General features: G+C 39.7%; 1 protein-coding gene and 1 long non-coding RNA gene across 3 annotated transcripts in view; one reads left to right on the top strand and one right to left on the bottom strand.

Moving 5' to 3' along the window:
• PDE7B (phosphodiesterase 7B) overlaps positions 1 to 20,180 on the bottom strand; it is a 310,652-nt gene that overhangs the window by 70,476 nt on the left and 219,996 nt on the right. The window lies entirely within an intron of this gene.
• Positions 4,721 to 11,002, top strand: LOC103663378. Its single transcript, XR_568760.1, has 3 exons — positions 4,721 to 4,953; positions 7,008 to 7,057; positions 10,055 to 11,002. It is a non-coding gene; the product is annotated as an uncharacterized LOC103663378 (long non-coding RNA).

Below are 20,180 nucleotides of genomic sequence, written 5' to 3'. Positions count from 1 at the left end.
ACAAAATGTCCATAGTCTGAGGGCCACAGAGATGAGGTATCTCACTCTGGGAGGATGAATGGTGTCCTGGGATTATAGCTTTTATTCTTATTAGAATGTTTAATTGCCCAGTGTTATTTCTCTTGGTTCCAGCACAGTTGCCTTCTGACGGGTGTCTACCGTCCTGTTCCCTGGGCTGTGTCACTAGAAGCCACTCAGTGAAGGCCAGCCCTGCTCCAGGTACTTCGGACACTTTGCCACCCTGTGGTACATAACATAGTCTGTAGGGTTTGTAGAACTGATTCATTTGTAGGTTTCCTTTAATGTCTGCATTCACTTTCCTTTGTGATATGTCTTCTGCCTTCCTGATCAAGGGAAGTAATGAAGTAGAATGGAAAGAGTGAATGAAACAGACTTGTCAATCTTGGCTCAGATACTTGCTGCCTGTATGGTCTTGGGAAATTTATTTCTCTTAGCCTCAGTTGCCTCCCTTCAAAGTGTCATTGGTTGGATAATCTACAGTAACACTTGCTGCCTTGCAATAAATCATGTACTTCTTTCTCAGCTCCTGCAAAGCAAGGATCATGCACATTATGTGTTTTGCATTTTTTCCATAATGTGTTGTATATTGTATGGCACATAACAGACTCTAAGTGAATGTCTTCTGTGACAAGAATAAATATAAAGACAAAATTTGCCAATTAGGACATAAAGTATGGAATTAGAGGAGAGGTAAAAATACATGAGATCTATATTTCTGGAAGAACTGAATCAGGGAAGGTTTCAGTTCCATGAGTAATGGGTCTACTCCCATAAACCACTCTTTCCCAGATGTGAGGCGGCAGCGGGGCCTTAGCCTATGAGTAGAGAGGAGGGACAGTCTTCTCTCCTCCATTCGTCCTCCTGGAGTTAACCAGGGCCTGAGTGAGATCCCCTTCAGCTGTAACCCACACCATTGGCAATATTTAAAATATCCCTTACGGGGGCGCATGGGTGGCACAGCGGTTGAGCACCTGCCTTCGGCTCAGGGGGTGATCCCGGCGTTCCGGGATCGAGCCCCACATCAGGCTCCTCCGCTAGGAGCCTGCTTCTTCCTCTCCCACTCCCCCTGCTTGTGTTCCCTCTCTCGCTGGCTGTCTCTATCTCTGTCAAATAAATAAATAAAAATAAATAAATAAATAAATAAAATAAAATATCCCTTACGGATGAGTGTTGTGTGTATTTGGGTTTACAAATTGCAAACTGTGAGCCTCTAGACTATTCTGTGCCTTGAATTTTATATTGGTACCTTATTTAATGCTTTGTATAATCTGATATTATAGTGCCATACTGATATTAAGGAATGTTACAATTTATGGAATAAAGCAAAATGTTACAATTTATGGAATAAAGCAAAATGGGAGGATGAAATCATGTTAAAAATACTAGTAAGGCAGGATGCAGGACAATTGTAATCTCCTAGCTCATTAAGGGAGAATACCTTAAGGAATGTTACAATTTATGGAATAAAGCAAAATGGAAAAGTATTTTTATAAATATGAATATCATCTGACATCAAAGAAAGGAATGCTGTTAGCATTTGGCAAGTTCCTGGGGTGGATGGCCAGCAGTTATAGGAAAGCCACTGGGGAGAGCTGAAGGGTTTTCCTGCCTTCAGCAGCTTGTCTTGAACACCCCATGTTTATAACACTCCAGAGAGTTTACAAAGCACCTTTACAAACATCACAGTATATTTACTTTCTTGTTTATCTTGTTGGATCCCCACAATAGTCTTGTGAAGAGAGTTACTATTATTCTCCTTACTTTATAGGTGAGAAAAATGAGGCTCAGGGAAGAAAGCAAAGGACTGCTATTCACCTACCCAGTCCCAGCTCAGGGCTCAGGCCCTTTAAGGGCTCTTGGTAGGGGCGCCTGGATGGCTCAGTCGGTTAAGCATCCAATTCTTGGTTTCAGTTCAGGTCATGATCACATGGGTCTTGGGATTGGCCCTGAGTTGGGCTGCCCACTCAGTGGGGAGTCTCCTTGATGATTCTCTCCCTCTGCCCCTCCCCCTGCTTCCTCTCTCTCTCTCTCTCTCTCAAATAAATAAATAAATCTTTAAAGGCACTCAGTAGATCACTATTGACTTTAAGTGACTGTCTTTAAGTTTATGGTCCTTTAAGCTTAGAATTAGCAGGGCTGGTCCTTAAATCTGGATGACTGAACTTCACGGCAGAGCTCTATCCTCAATACCATTGGTTACTAACCTTAAGGAGTGTGCACACCTGGTTTAAAAAAAAAAAGTCAGGGGCCCCTGGGTGGCTCAGTCGTTAAGCGTCTGCCTTTCGCTCAGGGCGTGATCCTGGGGTTCTGGGATCGAGCCCCACATCAGGCTCCTCTGCTGGGAGCCTGCTTCTTCCTCTCCCACTCCCCCTGCCTGTGTTCCCTCTCTCACTGCCTCTCTCTCTGTCAAATAAATAAATAAAATCTTAAAAAAAAAAAATCAAAGACCCTCACATGACAGAAGGTGAAATTTAGCAGCCATTGAGAAATACAGCATGTCAAAATGATACAATAAATTCAGCACTGCCTAAATGATTTATATTTTAGTTTTAGAAGATAGACATATACTTCAAAACTTCTGCATGGATGCGACTATTCATTTGGTCTACAAATCTGGCTAGGCTTTAGGTTTGTTGACCTGCTGTATCATCCCCGTGGGTTTCTCTGGAAAGTTTTAGGCTCACCAATTGGAAATCGCTTGTCCACTAGTACTTTTTTTCTCTCAGTATTAGCAAAGCATTCCTCCTGACTTTGCAGGTCAGAAGGTACTATTTTCCCAGAAAAGGTCTGTATAATATCAAGAGAGGTTTTAAAGCCTTTGCCGAAATTTATCCCATTTGTCCATCTGACAGTCTAAGGCAGAGGATGCCCATTATCTTGTAAGGCTTTATGTTTAGGGAACCATCAAGAGACAGCACCACATGGCAGAATGGGTAAAGGGAAAGCAATGCGCGAGTAATTCAGAGACTCCTGTTATTGAGAGGATTAATAATTCACCATCTTGGGTGGTTGTGGACAAATCAATAACCACTTGGAGGTCTGGTTTTCTCATATTTAAATTAATTAGCATAATTACAGCAGCTTTGCCTACCTCATAGGCTTGTTGTGAGGAAATTGTAAGGTGCATGAAAATAGCATGATGGGTAACAGTTATTGAATCCTTGCACTGGACTGAGCATTTTACATGCATTATTGAATATCATCTGCCCAACAACCCAGCGAAGTAGGTGTTATTATGAGACCATTTTGCAGATGAGGAAACTGAAGCCAATGGAAATTTGATAATTTGAGCTCACAGAACTAATAAGTGTGGAGCTTGTGCTCAAATTCAAAATTGGCTCTTAAACTCCATGTTCTTAACCCCTCTCCTATATTATCAGGGTAAAAAATTGTACAAATAGTTAAGCATTCACTTTTGATTGCCCAATGTATGCTTTGATTGCTATTTGCCAATAAACCAAAGATAGATTCATCATGATTCCTGGAACCTGAATGCCAGGGGAATCCACCCCCTTGATGAATTCGAGATTCAATCAGATAGATGTTGTTTATTTGAATAGCAGTCCAACGGAAATGGGCTGAACGAGTAAGACAACCAAATCCTGTTCTGGATCAACAAGGCATCTATTATTTTCAAGTAAGAGATGGAAGGCAATTATTAAAAATATTATTCAGTAGAACTGAAATTACCTAGCAACTAATTTAATCAAGCTCTTAATGAAATAGAATTTTCATGATGTAACGCTGTTTTGGGGAAAAAGAAACAGTGAAGCAAGTTGATAGCAAAGACACCTAAAGAAACAAACAGAACAAAACAAATCAACAGCAACAACAACCACCTACAAAACCCATACCTGAAAGGTTCCTTTTCAATGCTCATTCTGTCTATAACTACAATTACAGTCTTGGAAGTGGATTACTCATAAACCTAATGATGGTCTTTAGGTGTAGTAAATAATAGTGTTTAAAAAGGATGAAATCATGTTAAAAATACTAGTAAGGCAGGATGCAGGACAATTCTAAGTGGGCTAACAAAGCATTTTAGAAATTTTTCAACATGAACAGTTAAATACAAACAAGCCAAACATTCCGTATCTTGAGCATTCTACTTATTGGACACTCTGCTGAGGTGAATTTCATGTCTTAAGTATATTATTTCTGAGATAGAAATTTCTCTCCCTTTCTCCCTGCTTCTGTGAGCCCCTTTGGATACTAAATTGCTTCAATATGCTCGTGGGAAGAGAGAAAGAATCCAGTGACAGCCGTCCCTGGAGAAGCAGAGGCCACTGGGCTGATGTCCGAAAAACAGAACAAGTGGAGTCCTGCTGGACTGCTTTTTCTGGCCTCTGGTCTCAGGCAATCATCTATTTACCTAAGGCCTTATATCCAAGCTAAACAATTATTTTGACTATTCATTAGGCCCTTGTTGAACTTAAGCGACTTTTTTTCTGGCGAGTGAAAGGTGCTATGGAAGCTGGGTCGGAAGTGTTGACAGCTCAGAGTCGTGTCCTCAGCCTGTCCTTATTGTGTTCCAGAAGGAAACAAACAGCAGGGGAATTCTTATTTTGAAAGGGCTGCTTCTCTTTTGCCTCTTCAGGCCGAAACATAACATGTCGTCCTCGGGTATTTCAGGCTGCAAACACAGGCGGAGAGTGGCGCTGAGTGGCTCCGGGAGCCAAGACCCGGAGACGGCCACTGGCCCTCCCGGGGGACGTGGTTCCGGGACGGACCTCTTGCCCACTTGGCCTCTCGGGCTGTCTCTGCTTCATAAAAGCTTGCGCTCGGGAGCAGACAGACGCTCTGTGGCCTCTTATGTAACTGGCAAAGATGGTGGTGACTCTGGCAGAGATGACAACTTACAGTGGCTGCGACACGGGCCACATGACGAGAACCGGAGTCTGGCCCCAGTTGGGGGCGTCAAAGCCATTTCAGGTGGGGAAAGGGGGTAGGAAAGGCACAGAGCAGTGGCTACTGTGCTCCTGTTGCATCTGAGACGAGACCAAGGGAATGATAACAGCTGCAGGAAACCCGGCGAGAGTCATAGCGGGGGTGTCGCTAGGAGCCAGGAGGATGAGCTGGTGGTCGCGTCAGAAAGACGCCACCGTGGAGCAGGCCGGATACGGTGGGAGAGAAGAGGCTCTCGGGAAAGGTATTCCTTTGAGCTTCCTTAGACAGTACGAGCGCACGGCACTGCTGTACACGTGCAGAATGGAGGCAGAGAGAACCCAGACCCCAAATCGCAGCCAGGAGCTTTCACCAGGCTGCACTGCCTCAGCTGGCGGCTTCGAATATTTCAGATGACTACTCTCAATTAGCAAAGTGAATTATTTCTCCTGAGATGTTTATCTAGCCAAACGACGAGGAGGAAGGTTGTGCAATTTGATCGCTCTGTAGATTTATGGGACAGTACAGGCAGCCAGTTTAGATAACTCAGGCAGAGATGACTGTTGTGAGTACTGTGCGCTTGCCTGAGATCCAAGATGGCGGATTAGACCAGCTCTCCCATTTGGGGCTTCAATCTTCTGCTTTACTTTTTTGAGTGAGGCTGGGCCTGTCTGGTCTCTAAGGACTATGTGTTGAACTGGCTGAGTAGGTGGCTTCCTTCTATTGATCTGTTGCTCTAACTGTGCATTCCTGGGGTTGTTGCTGAGAGGGCTTCGTGTATAGGAAAGAGACAAACCAGGAGTCGGTTGTCCAAAACCACACCTTTGGCAAAAGGAACAAATACAGTTTTCCTTCCTTGTGGAAAAAAAGTTTTCTTTTCTTTTTGAAAACCTTGATCTTTATATCAGAATCAGAGAAAAGAGAAATTTTGCCAAGTCAGGGTGCCCGAACAATAGTGTATATACCATCTTGCAACTTTGGCTTAGAATTATTAAATACTTTATGACGAAGGTGCATTTTGGGACCTGAATGTTACAAAGGTGAATACATAAATAACAACGCCTTTATTTTCTCAAACAGGTGAGGTAGGTTTCAATTCAGACTAGACATTCTTCAGCTTGATGGTTTTACAGAGGGAAAATGAGAAAAAAAAAAGTTGAGGGAAAAAAAGTTATAATCAACAGGAACACAGGAGTCTAATAAAAAAAAAGATATTGAACGAGAAGCAGCAGAAATGCCTGAAGAGAATTCCAAGAAGCTGTAAAAGAACTTAAAAGAACACAAAGAATGTGTCTTCTTATAAAGATTAAGAATAAGGGGAATAATCTGCAGAGTCATTTTAGGGACTATGTGATCTGGGTCTGCCTTAGGTAATGAAAACACTGGTATAAGCTTGCAGATTATTCACTTATTTCTGGGATAATGCTTTTTAATTCTAGAATCTCATCTAAGCAAAGTTTGTTGTTTTTAAATAAATGTTATAGCTGTGGATGCAGATGTAGATAGATCTGCACCTGCTCACCCCCAACCCCTTCGTGATGCCTGGCTCATGGTAGGCACTCAAAAAATAGTTAACTCTTATTCTTACTTACTTAGAGTTTTTCTGAGGTTCCTGCTTGCCCCTTCATCTCCCCCTCCCATGATAGTCGGTATTATTTAGGAGAATTTCTAAGTCAGGACTGTACATGTATGTGCTTGTCTAGCTCTTATAACGGTCTGCCTGAAAGAGAGGTGTGTATCATCCGCCTTGTACCGAGGAACAGAAAGAGCTTGCTTGCAAGTGACTAAATTGGGATTAGAAGCCAAGTGGCCTCAGGAGCAGTTGGTCTCTAACCACTGCTGTGCCAGGCCACTATCCCCTTTCTCTACAGCAGCGACCAGTGTGATCACCCATGACGTTATTCACGGTTTCCTTTGATCTCCCAGGCTGTTTCTCCTCTGTCTGCTGGGTAGTTCAGGGTTATAAAAGTGAGTACCAAAGCTATGTCCCGAGGAAAGACAAATGTTTATCCTAGTGCTTTTTCACGGGAGCATTGCAAGCCCAATACAACAGGAATGCTGTGGTCCATGACATAGGAACTCATGAGTCCCCATTATTACAGGTTAGACCACAGGGAGTCTGGACCCCACTGGAGATCTAGGCATCTTGCTGGTGAGTAGAACTTTTGAGTGAGTCAGCAAAGGGGCCAATTCTAGGGCAGGCTCTGAGGGGACCTGGGTTAATTCAGTTCATTTCAACAAATGCTCATTCACAACATTATACAACATTATAGAAAGTAGGTGTGGAAAGGGATATACAAAGGTCCGTAGGATGTCATCTTGGCACTCAGATAATTAATCATCTAGAAGAGAGTCACAGAAATGAGCAAATATGGTATATGCTAGAAGGAGTCTAATGTTTAACGGTACTGCAATATTTGGGTTTGGATCCCTCTTTCAGAAGTATTGTAGACTTTATGATTTTATATGGATAAGTAACTTGAAAATTTCTGTGACTTGAATGGCTCCCTAGCAATCCTATAAAATGTTTCAGTTGGTAAAATTGAAAGATAATTATTTAATGTTTAATTTTTAAATTAAATATCATTTAAAAAAATTTAAACATTTTAATTTCAGTATAGTTAGCACACAACTTTATATTAGTTTTAGGTGTACAATATAGTGATTCAACAATTCTATACATTACTCAGTTCTCATTATGATAAGTGCACTTAAATTAAATATAATTTTTACATTGAAAGTCCCTTCACATTTTAGAACTATGGTTGAAAAAGGGATTTAGACTCTTATACCAGGTCTCCAGTAGGCAAATTTCTTACAGACAAGGGACTTAAACGAACAGCACTAGTTTCAGAAACCACTTGTTACAGGAAGAGATGTCCTTTGTATCTGATGAGTGTGATAGCTTTCTGGAAAAAAAAATATGTATACATACACAGTGAAAGAGGGGGGAGGAGAGAAAGCAGAGGACAAAGAGGAGAGAGAGGAGGCTACAGAGAACCTGTACATGAGGAGGAATTGAACCCTGGGGCTGAGGGAGAGGAAAGTTTCAAGGATAGTTCCTAGTTTTCTGCATTACATCACTGGATGGTTGGCTGTGCCAATCACAGAAAAAAGGAAATTCTCAAAGAGGCATTATTTTATGTTCTTCCTTTGAGAAATGATATTTAAAATGCACTATATTTATGACACATGGTAGTTTTGGCAGATAATACAATAGTGAAGAACCTTGGGAACAATCTTGGTCTCATGGAGTTTAGCCTAATGGAGGGGACATCAAGGAACAATTATGTGCACAAATGTAAAGTTGCAACTTTGGATAGTGGAACAAAAGAGACATATATTGTGTTAAGAAACTTATAATGGACTTCACCTTGCCAGGGAGGTTGTTTTGAGCTTCCCTGAGGAGGTGACATTTAATCTGAGATCTGATGAATGAATGAGAGTTAATTTCAGACGAACATATATCCCAATTTTCCCTGGAAAAGCTTGGTTCATGCCTGTTATTTTCCCTGGTGTAATTAGTAATAGTGCCCCTTTCACACACAGAAGTATTCTGGTTGGATCTTACAAGATCACCCTGACTGCAGCAATTCAGGCAGGTGGAAATGCATTTCCAAAGGTCCTATGGCAGGAGGACGGCATATCTGAGGTACCCTAATAAGACCAAGTGCATCACAGCAAAAAGACCAAAGTAGATGTGATGGGGCATGGTATAAAATGAGGTTGGATAGGTGTCAGGAATTTGTAGGATAAAGAAGGCTGAGGAGTTTGACCTTATTCCAAGAGAATCAGGAAGCCATGGATGAGTTTAAGGGGAAGATGATGTTATCAGATTTGCATATTGAAAAAACAACTTTGGGTGCAGTGTGCAGAATGGATTGGGAGGGGCAAGAATGGCATGTTAGAGATCATTGTAATAGTCTAGGTGAGAAAGGATGGTAGCTTGGAGTAGAGAGGTGAATAGATTTTAGAGATATTTATTTAGTAGGTAGAAGTGACTCACGGTGAGGAATAGCATATAAGGGTTGAGGGAGAGGGAAATAGCAAGGATAATTCCTAGATTTCAGGCTTGCATAACTGGATGACTGTGCTTATCACAGAAAAAGGAAATTCCAGAAGGACCAGATCTAGGAGGAGAAGTTCATGTGGTCACTTTGGTCACATTGAGTGTAAATATTCCTGAGATTTCAAAGCAAAAATGTCAAGTAGGCAGTTAGACACATGGGTCTGACACCAAGACGGAATGTCTGGGATGGAGATAATAAATTTATAAGTCAAATAAAATTATAGGCATGTATGAAGTTGCCCAGGAAGGGAAGTTGCTCATCCAGCCTTGCGCAACTAGAACATTTAATGTCTTGTTAGAAGAGGAGTCTGTGAGGGAGAAGGGGAAGCCATGGAGGTAAGAGGAAATCCAGAAGCTTGTTGTGTCATGGAAGATAGTAATTCAAGAGGGAGGGAATGGTTTTCAGATAAATCTTGCTGAAAGGGTAAAGTGAAACGATGATTGGCAAAAGTCCACTGAGTTTAGTCAAGTGACTATAATGAGAAATGGAAGCCAATTAGTTTGGATATCGCGTGGAGCTGGGAAATTGGGAAGGTTTTTTTAAATTAAGGAGCAGATATTTAGATGGATTTTAAATGATAAGCAAAATTTGGAAAAGTAGAATGTTACATTGCTGGTTTGCGATTCATTCAACTATGATCATTGAAATCAAGGGAAGGAATTTTTAGGAAAAAAATCATGATGATCTTAAGAACAATAATAATCACTAAGAATGATCTTAATAACAAAGCATAATTTGAAAATTTCACAAAGGACAAAATAGTCCAAGCCATGAAAATGCCTGTAAGTTTTTGCAAAATACATTGATACCCTGTCTAACCACTTCCTATACATAAACATACTTCAAGAAAAAAGTTTAATAGAAATCACTGCCAAGAAAAGAATTTGTTGGGAAGAAAATGATGGGCACATCAACTGAGAATGAATAAATATAATTATTAAGATTAAAATACTGGCCAAGTCCCAATATTGCTGAATAATTTCTTGTTTTTTTGAACATTGAATAATTTGAGAGAAGCGTTTTAATGTATTGTTTGTTTTCATGTGCTTCTGAACTTCCTGAATCTGGCCGGGAACAAGGACAAACCTGCCAAAATACTGCAAGAAAAGATGTTGCTGATCATGGGCAGGAAATACTCAAAGTCCCATGAGATAGCGTGTTCTTAAGAGACATCCACACCAAGTCTGCTGACCTCGGAAGGACCATCGGGCCACCACAACCCTGCTGAAGTCTGCTCAGGGCTAGGAGGTATTTGGGAGTTCTTCATTCACTTCTGTTTCAACATGGCACTTAGGATTCTTTTAATCTTCAAGTATTGTTCATTTTTTGTTTTTCAGAAGGGAAACAGATGACAAAAATGGACTTAGTAGGAAAAGATTGATTTGATTACATTATATTCATGTTATAGGATATTATTTTGCTTTAAAGCTAGTAACTTTTATCCTGATAGTAATAGCTAACATTTATCAAGTATTTAGTATGTGCTAGGTAATGTTTGAAGTACTTTTCATGTATTAACTATCCTTTTAATAATTCCCTTGGATAAATATTGTTATCAATATCATACCTGAAGGATAGAGGTGTTAAGTTACTTTTCCATGATGACATGGCCCAATGAGTGTGAAGGCAAATTTGAAACCAGGGTGACTGGCTCCAAAGCAAGTACTCTTAACTAATATGGTACCATCCCCGTTCAAATATGTCTTGATCTGAAGTGGTATATTGTTGGTATACTGTTAAGGTAGGATGGATATTATATAGTGTTTAAAAACTGTATTACAAAGTAAAGAAATCAAGAGTGTGAGAAGCTATTTACTACCCGTATGACCTTGTTAAGTCTTAACCATTCCAGGCTTTATGAGATCTTTTGTTTCATTAAGTAAAGTTAATAATATCTCCCCTGTATACTTAATCAAATGAAATCACATGAACAAAAGTACTCTGTCAGTTATTTTGTAATGAGCTTTTATTACTAAGAGTATTATTGTCGACGTTACCATATAAATATTAAACATACATAAAAGACATTATATAAATTCTATATTGTATTATTATACTTTCGTTGTTTAAATAGTAGTATTATTGATATTCCTATATAAATCTGGGTCAGTGTTAGAGTATATTCAAAGTGAGGGACATTATTCTTTGATATGTAATTGAACATGTGTATTAAGAGTACTACAGTCAAATGCTCTTGGGAAGCACAGAGTTTTAGCAAAATTAAACTTTTAAAAAATTACAGTGTTATAGGGGTGCCTGGGTGGCTCATTCTGTTAAGTGTCTGACTTTGGCTCAGGTCATGATCTCAGGGTCCTGAGATCAAGCTCCGTGTCAGGCTTTTGGAAGTCTGGTTCTCCTCCTCCCTCTCTTTCTCTCTATCAAATAAATTAAAAAAAAAATCTTTAAAAAAATTGCAGTGTTATGGACTAACTTGTGCCTCCCTCCCATGCATATGTTGAAGCCCTAACCCTCAGTACCTCAGAATGTGACTCTATTTGGAGATAGGGTCTTTAAAGCACTGATCAAGTTAAGAAGAGGGTGTTACAGTGGGACCTAATCTAATCTGATGAGTGCAGAGGAAAGACCATGTGAGATGGAGTAAGAAGGTGGCCATCTGCAAGCCAAGGAGAGAGGCCTCAGAAGGAAGCAAACATGCTAACACTTTGATCTTGGACTTCTAACCTTCAGCACTGTGAGAAAACAAATTTCTGCTGTTTAAGACTCCTAGTCTATAGTATTTTGTAATGAAAGGGTGAAGAGGCTGCTTCTACTGACATCAGAATTTAGGGGTTCAGTGTCCCTAGCTTCATCAGGGGCTTCCCATATGTTCCCATTCCAATCTCCAGGATCCCATTCCTTCCCAATCAAAGCCCTCACTTTAATAGTAGACACCCTGCAATGTTGGGAATTCAATTTGTTTTGTAATTGGGCCACTAGCATGATGAGATCTGGGCTTGGTTTTCAGGAATCTCAGCTCCACAGCTATAGGAAATAAGTCTCTTTCAGAGCAGATATAGAAGCTTTCAGGTCATTTAGTGATGCTTGAGCTGGAAATTTTAATCCCTCAGCTCATCTTTTTCTTTCCCCACTTTGTCCAGCAACATTAGGAGCAGCCAGCCAATCTCATTATACTCATTAGTTTGACAAAAAGGTTGAAAGGAATCTTATACACGGTTACTCAGAAACTTGTCTCTTGTAAGTATTTGGTTAGGGATATCCAAGTTGATGTTTTTTTGTATATCTATTGCCACGTCACAACCGCATTATCAGTGTTTTCTTTATTATTGGGAAGAGATTAATTAGCATCTTTAAATCTAATCAAATTAGAGATCCAATTCCAGAAAACCGGGAACCAATTCAGAAAACGCATTTTTTTTTTTAAAGATTTTATTTATTTATTTGACAGAGAGAGAGACAGCCAGCGAGAGAGGGAACACAAGCAGGGGGAGTGGGAGAGGAAGAAGCAGGCTCCCAGCAGAGGAGTCTGATGTGGGGCTTGATCCCGGACCGCCAGGATCACTCCCAGAGCCAAAGGCAGACGCTTAATGACTAAGCCACCCAGGCACCCCAGAAAACGCATTCTTAAGATCTGGTTCCTCTGGAACCAGTCTTGGTACCTAAATCTGTATTAGTCAGGGTTCTGTTTCTCTGGAGAACCCTGACTAATACATGCAAGATTTTTCAGATTCTTCAATATATTTATGTTTACTGTGAATATCCAAGAAGGTGAGATCACACAGCATTTCCCAAACACATTTGTCCACAAACATGTTTTTCAAGTGTTTTCTAAGATGACTGTTTTGAGGAAAGTAATTGGCTATATATTGCTCTACATGGAGCCTGTGTGTGTGTGTGTGTGTGTGTGTGTGTGTGTGTGTGTGTGTGTATTACTTAGGTCAAAATCTTAGCACCATAAGGAACTTAGAAGTCTTCTGACTTTTTTTATAGGTACTATCACCTCCTTAATTCTCTTCCTGTATGACTAAATCTACACCTCTGGTTCTAATTTCTTTTTTAGGCTATAAAGCAGCTGGATAATTACTCATTTATTCCTCAAAAATTTTTGAGGAATATTACTCAGCCTTAAAAAAACAATGAGCTCTCGCCATTTGTGACAATGTGGATGGACCTGGAGGGTATTGTATTAAGTGAAATAAGTCAGACTGAGAAATACCATATGATTTCACTTACATGTGGAATCTGGAAGACAAAATAAATGAATAAACAAACAAAAAGCAGAGTCAGATCTATAAATACAGAGAACAAACTGATAGGTTCCAGGAGGAAGGGGTGTGGGGGAATGGGGAAAATGGTGAAGGGGAGTGGGAGATAAAGGTTTCTAGTTATGGAATGAGTAAGTCATGAGAATGAAAGATATGGCACAGGGAATACAGTCAATGGTACTGAAATAGTGTTGTATGGTGACAGATGGTAGCTATACTTGTAGTGAGCACAGTGTAATGTATAGAGATGTTGAATCACTATGTTGTACACCTGAAACTAATTTAACATTGTGTGTCAACTATACCCAAAAAATTTTAATTTAAAAAATGTTTTTGAGTGCCTACTATGAGCCAGGCCCTATTCTAGAGCCTGGGAATATAGCAGTGAACAAGACGGACAACGCACAACTGCTCTAATGAGGCTTAAGATTCTACTGGGGAGAGACAGACAACAGACAAAATCAACAAATCAATTGCTTATAGAGACATGATATAGGTGCTGTGATGTAAAATAAAGCAGGGAAGGGGAAGGGTGAGGGAGTGCTGGGTGGTCTGGGTGGGTGTGTGTGGGCTGCAATTTAAATAGAGGAGGGTCTAAGAAGACTGCTCTGAGGGGACTTGAAGCAAAGTCTTGAATGAAATGTGGGAAAAGCCATGAGGCATCTGGGAAAAGCATTTCAGGCTCAGGGAACAGCACGCACAAGACCCAAGGAACGTGGTTGGCATGTTCTAGAAGTAGCCAGGAGGCCAGCATCCTGGAGCAGAAAGAGTGAAGGGAGAGCAGGAAGAGATAAAGGCCAAGAGATGACAAGCCAGGAGAAGCTGGGCTGGGGTGGAGTGGGAGACAGTTTAGGGACTTAGAGAGAAACAGGGGGACACAGAAGGCTTTGAAGGACAGAGTGATATGATCTAATGTTTTTAAAGGATTGCACTCGCTGCTCTGTTGAGAATAGGCTATTGGGGGAAATTTATACATTGAATAGATCCCAAAATGAATGTGCTATGTTTTCCTATAACCCAGGTCCTATCTTGTGTCTTAGTCATGGCAAATCCAGTCAGTCACCACGGCCCTGTCACTGTGTGCACTTCCTGCCTTCCCTGTCCCCATCGGTGGTTTTAACTCAGCAGGGGGATAGGTGCTCTCTTAGGGCCTGAGTGTGTAGGGCCTCTCTATACAAGAGTGCTAAGTCACAATAAATATTCTTCTGGCTTCACAGAAAATGGATCATGGTACATGGCCATGTGGCTACTTCATTCACACAAGTTCCCTATTAATTTTATAAGCATATAAGATATAAATACACACATTTTAGGGAGAAGTATAATTTAGAGTATTTTATTTTATCTGTAAAATTAATGGAACTGATCCTTGCAGGCTACACACTTGGAAGAAAGACCCTGCAGCATATTTACTTGGAGTAAGGACTATTCAGGAAGCAGATAAAATACCAAAATCATGAAACATTGGCTACTGTAGAAAGAGTCCCAGAAAGCCGCATTTGTGTGACTGGAACTTACTAACTTGTGACAGGGATTGGGCCTTCTGCTGATCTGCCCAGTGAGAAGCTGCTCTGCCCTGGGCATACTCTTCCTGTGCCCATTACACGGCCGCCATAACTCAACTTGGAGACCAAACTAAAGTGGAGGTACTTTATTAACAGATCATTTGATGTTTTTTCTTTTAACTGAATAGAATTCAGACAACATTTGCCTTTTCCTAGTTTTCCAACACTCTTTTCATTCTCCATAATTCCATGAAGATTATTGACAGGAGTTTAGCAAATATGTCTGTAAATAGGTGGGACTAGAATTCATTAGACTCAGAAACTTGAAATTTTGCAAAATGGCCATCATTTTTGCTTGCGTGCTTGTTTTTTACTTTCTTGCGCTTCCATTTCAACCCTCTACACTGACCCCTTTTCAAAACAAAGCTGTACCTTTTTTAGTTTGGATTAATTCTTTTTGACAAGAAGAAATTAAAAAAAAAAAAAGGGCCCTGAGCTTTTACTACTTTCTCTTTACTACTGTACTCTTAGAAGACTTCTGCTCTTAATGTCTTGCCATGTCCTAGGCCATGGACTGGTCCCTTTTCATTCTTGTTCTTTAAAAAGCATTTTTATAAATCCTTTTAAAATCCTCTTTCTTACTGCTTTGTGTCACATATTTATGTTTGCTTTTGGTTAGATAAAACTTTCTCTGTCTTTTATGCATGTTATTAATATTTTAAAAATATTAGAATTCGGGGTGTCTGGCTGGCTCAGTCGGTGGAGTGTGCAGCTTTTGATCTCAGGGTTGTGAGTAAGCACCCCATGTTGGGTGTAGACATTACTTAGAAATAAAAAAAAGTCTTAAAAAAAGATAAAATATTTGAATTCATCAGAGAATTTTCTGTGCACCTTCATTGGATTCTTTAGGTAAACCTCTCTACTCTTGCTTAGTGAAGATATTTTGTGATTTCAATATAAAATGATTTTTATGTTTCTTATCTACCAACGCCAAAGTTTGAGAGCTTTTCTTGGCCATTATTAGGAAAACAGTGTCTCAATTAATGGAATGGATACACATTATAATAAATTTGTCTTTTAGAGTTTTTTGTCCTTATCAAGTCATAGATCTGATTTTGATGGCAACATATACATCTCACTTTTTGAAAATAAAGTCTAACAATGCTCAGAATTCCATTTTCTGTAAGTGTACTCCACCATTTTCCCCTTGTGATAATTACACCAGGAGAAGTAGTTCTTCATGTCCAAACCCAATTACACAATTTTAATCTATTTGAATGTGAGAACTGGAATAGAAAAATTGATCTAAATATATCCATGTATATTAAAATAATTGTTTTGGAGATGATCAATAAATAAATAAATAAATAAAGTTCATTTTCAATCAAGGTCTATTGACCGAGTCCTTATTGGGAGCCTATTGTACTCACTTATTATTATATAAGATGACTGTGACTATGAGCAATATAATATAATGACAGTGACTTTTTTATGCTGCCAGGTGATACCAGCAGAACAGTTTATTTTAGTACTAATTGTTTAGTTTTTCATATCTGATATTTTGTTGTTTATGGCTTTACTCTTACAAGTGTAATTGTAACTGATGGGTGGGTTTTTGCATGGTACAGCATTTTTTTTTTTATACTGAGTACAAACTTGGTGCTTTGTATTGCTTGTTATTTCAGCCACTCAAGATCCTACTACCTGTAATTCTCCAGGACTTCCCTGCCTTTTCAGTCCATAAAACACAAAAAACAACATTAGATTCCCACTGAGTTAAATGTATCTGGTTGTGCAAGTCCAGACTCTTTCAGTCTAGACTGTGGCTGCCTCAAGCTTGCCTGGCTACCCTGAGGCTGAAGGGGACCAAGATCTCGGAACATTAGAAACCTTTTCATAGCACATTGGTTGGGAAACTCCAGTCTATACACTATACAATCTATACCATCTATACTCCAATTTAAGACCACACTACCTGGAAAGAACCCTCAAACATGGCTCATCATATGTTTGATAGATTAGAATGCACACTTCTTGAGGTCGGCATACTTCATAGAATTTAGAGAATCTTACCACTCTGTCAGGAGCTGGGTAGAGGGGGTATAGGTCATGGAAACTTAAAGTAGAAGAAGGGTACCATTATTTAAAGCAAATGCTGTTATTTCTCTGGGCAGACGTGGGAGTGACCAGAAAAAAGATAAGCTCTTGCTAACCTTTAACCTTCTCGTAATATGATTCAACAGAACATTTTTTCTCTCTCTCTCTTTTTTTCCATTATAGTTTCAAACTGGTCAGTGATTTATCCCTCTTTATCCCAGGGTGTGAGGGAAAAAGACTAACATTGTCCTGTTTTACAACCATCTAAGAGCAGCTGTTCTCAATCAGAGATTCTGATTTAGTTGGTCTGGAGTGAGTCTGGGCATAGGTGTTTTTATAAAGATTCCCAAAGACTTCAATGGGGAGACTTTGTTGAAAACCACTGGTGAATATCCTACTCTGTAACTGAACACACATGTGAAAGGATATACCGCAAAGCACAGTTGTTTAGCAAAATAGAGATGAGACATGAGGCAAAAGCAAATCGTACAGAAAGCAAATAATTATAATATACATCATCTTTGGCAATTTCTGAATTGTGTTTTGTTGGAATTTGGGCACTTCAGTTGGAGAAATGTATTATCGCTGCTCTGGTGAGTTAGGAGAGACTTTGTGGAGCAAATCGACTTGTAGAACATCTTGGAAAGAAAAAGGTAGTGAAAACATAAAGTATGAATTCATAGACTGGCAAAAAGAAGGGTCAGAGCAGCAAATAGAGAAATAGTGGTGGAGTGGGCTGTTTGGTGAGAGAGAACTTGGGGTCGGGTTGGGCTGGAGGAATGGGAGATAAAGACTCTTGGCCCTGCAACGAGAAGCTCGGCTGTTGAGCAAAAACTAGAGCAGTCCATGTATGGCTGCGTTCAGACTCAGAAGGGTAACTGGCACATTTTTTCTTGAATTGGGCAATCAGAGCTGAGGAAGGACTTTGTCAACAACAATCTGTATTCACACTGAATGCAAAAGTATAACAAAAATAATACAATGGTTTACCTTTGAAAAGTATTTACTGACAGGATTAAAAGCACAATAAGGTATGTTTCAGCTGCATCCCGTGGGCTTTACACCATGGGCCATGGCGCTGGCTTGAGGACGCCAAGGAGGCAGGGGGCCAATAGGGCTGACTGACCATTGGCCCACCGCGTTCGAGGACCAAGCCCAGGAACAATTTCTGTGGTGGTTGCAGGACCAAAAAATTAAAAAAAAAAAAAAGATATAGGTATGTTTCATATTGTTTAGTATATGGAAGTTGCAATTCAAGGTTTGAAGAAAAATGCAGGGAATGTTATAAAACCTGACTATAATATAGCGCCTGTTAAGCCATATTATATCCCTATAATCTCTTCAACTAGAAGCACAAATTCTCCAAAGTCCTAAATGAGGAACTTTAGGTATGAAATATGCTTTTAGTAATAACTCACCACCAGTTTTATTGAGGATTTATTTCTGGGTCCTTCCTAAAATTTTCAGCCTTGCTTTTTCCTCCAAACCTTGATGCTCTTTACATGATCAGCCTTTCTCATAGCTATGTAAAGGGACCCATGCCAATGGAAAGATGTTATCCTTGATGATATTTCTGTGGTACAAAAAGAACAGTAATTTCTGGATCATTCAAGGCTAATGGTAATATAGGACTGTTTGAGTTAGTACAAAAGTTTCATTTGGTGTCTTACACTATCTTAGAGGGCCTACACAATCACTAACAATCACTGTGTATAGCACTAAGACAGACATTTTGGAAAGATAGACGGTTCCAGGGGAATTATATGCCTCTGGTTGGGCAGAATGTTTGTAGCTCCTACGAAATAGCCAAAAGCACCTTCTAAGCACTAGAGATAAAAATAAGAAAGAGAGAAAAAGACACATGCAAAGAAGTAAATGTTTAGAATTTTAAGTCCCCGAGGGTAAGTGTTTGCCTCAATATGACAAATATATGTCATAAATTTAAAATATTCCATAAATATTTTGTTATTTTATTTTATGCAAGCATACTTTTTCCACACTTGGGAATATGCCCTATATAAAGATGCATAAAATGTTCACTTTGGCAAACTCATTTCCATTCATTTCTTGTTTTTCGGTATTCGGAAAATCTACAACAGTGTCAATATAACATTCTGATTATGTTTTTCAACTTCCCCATTCATTTACTTGGCTTTAAACAAAAATAATATTCAAAAGATGGCCCCAAAGAAAATATGCTAGGTACCAGGGTCATCAAGTGAACAATTGCATCTTTCTCTGAGAAGGGAGCTGGGGAAATGGACCAAATTGCAGGAGGTAGAAGCACATGTTTGTAGTCTTCTCTTTTCTCCATATTTAATAGCATGGAACCATTTATTTATTGACTGCTTGAAATAAATTCAAATAGAAGAACTGTGTAAATGCTGTAGTCTCTGGTAAGACCTACCTGGTGCCAATCTTTTTTGTTATTTATGAGAGGGCCTCAGAGAGTTTGAATGCCTACTTTTCTTTCTTTTTTTAATCCAAGAGTTTGTGTTGTTGCGAGCTAAAGCCCTTTTGTCTGGAAAAGAAACTGGACAAGAATCACAAGGTCACGGTTCTCCTAGGACTGACTTGGGACCCCATCAAGCCTTGCATTTAAGTGGGCTTCAGGTGTGGTAGAAAATGAGGCACCTATGTTTTCTGAAGAGTTTTACCTGTGTCTGTTTCTAGGTGAGCAAGAATATTTCAGCGAGCCCGCTGCTTTGTTCCCTGTGGGTAGCTGGTAAGGAGTGCAGGCTGGGGATGGGGAGGACTGAAGAAGAAGACCCGGCTCCTACAAGTACTTACTGCTCCTTCCATTTACTTAGCTTTTCTTTATCCAGGTTTTTTTTTTTTTTAATGATCTTACAGTTTTAAAATAATGGCTTTAAAAAAAAAATAATGGCTTTATTGAGATATAATTTACGTACCATATAATTCACCAATTTAAAGTGTATAATTCCATGATTTTTAGTATATTCACAGATTTGTGTAACTGTCACCACAAATCAACTTTAGAACATTTATCACCTCAAAAAGAAACCTCATACCTTTTAGTTCTCACCTTCCTAGGCCCCCATCCTACCCTCCTTGGGCAGGAGCCACTAGTTTATTTCTGTGTCTTAGACTTCCCTATTCTGGACATTTCATATAAATGCAATCATACAATCTGTGGTCTTTTGTTCGCTTGGCTTTTAATCCATTTTGCTTTATGATATTTGTGGCTGTGACATCTTGCATCGTGCTTTGAAAACTTTTAATGTGCCCCTGCCCTTTCTCCTCACATAGCTTATGCTCTCCTTGAGTCAGGGACACCCAGCAGAGTGTGATATATACAGCACACCCTCAATTATGTTTGCGACTTTTGAACCATTTCTCCTGTTTTCTCTCTGAATGCC

This window comes from Ursus maritimus, unplaced genomic scaffold (assembly GCF_017311325.1).
Source record: "Ursus maritimus isolate PB19 unplaced genomic scaffold, ASM1731132v1 scaffold_13, whole genome shotgun sequence".
Lineage (NCBI taxonomy): Eukaryota > Metazoa > Chordata > Mammalia > Carnivora > Ursidae > Ursus > Ursus maritimus.
Note: the sequence above shows the minus strand (reverse complement) of the source record. Positions and strands in the feature narration are given on the sequence as shown.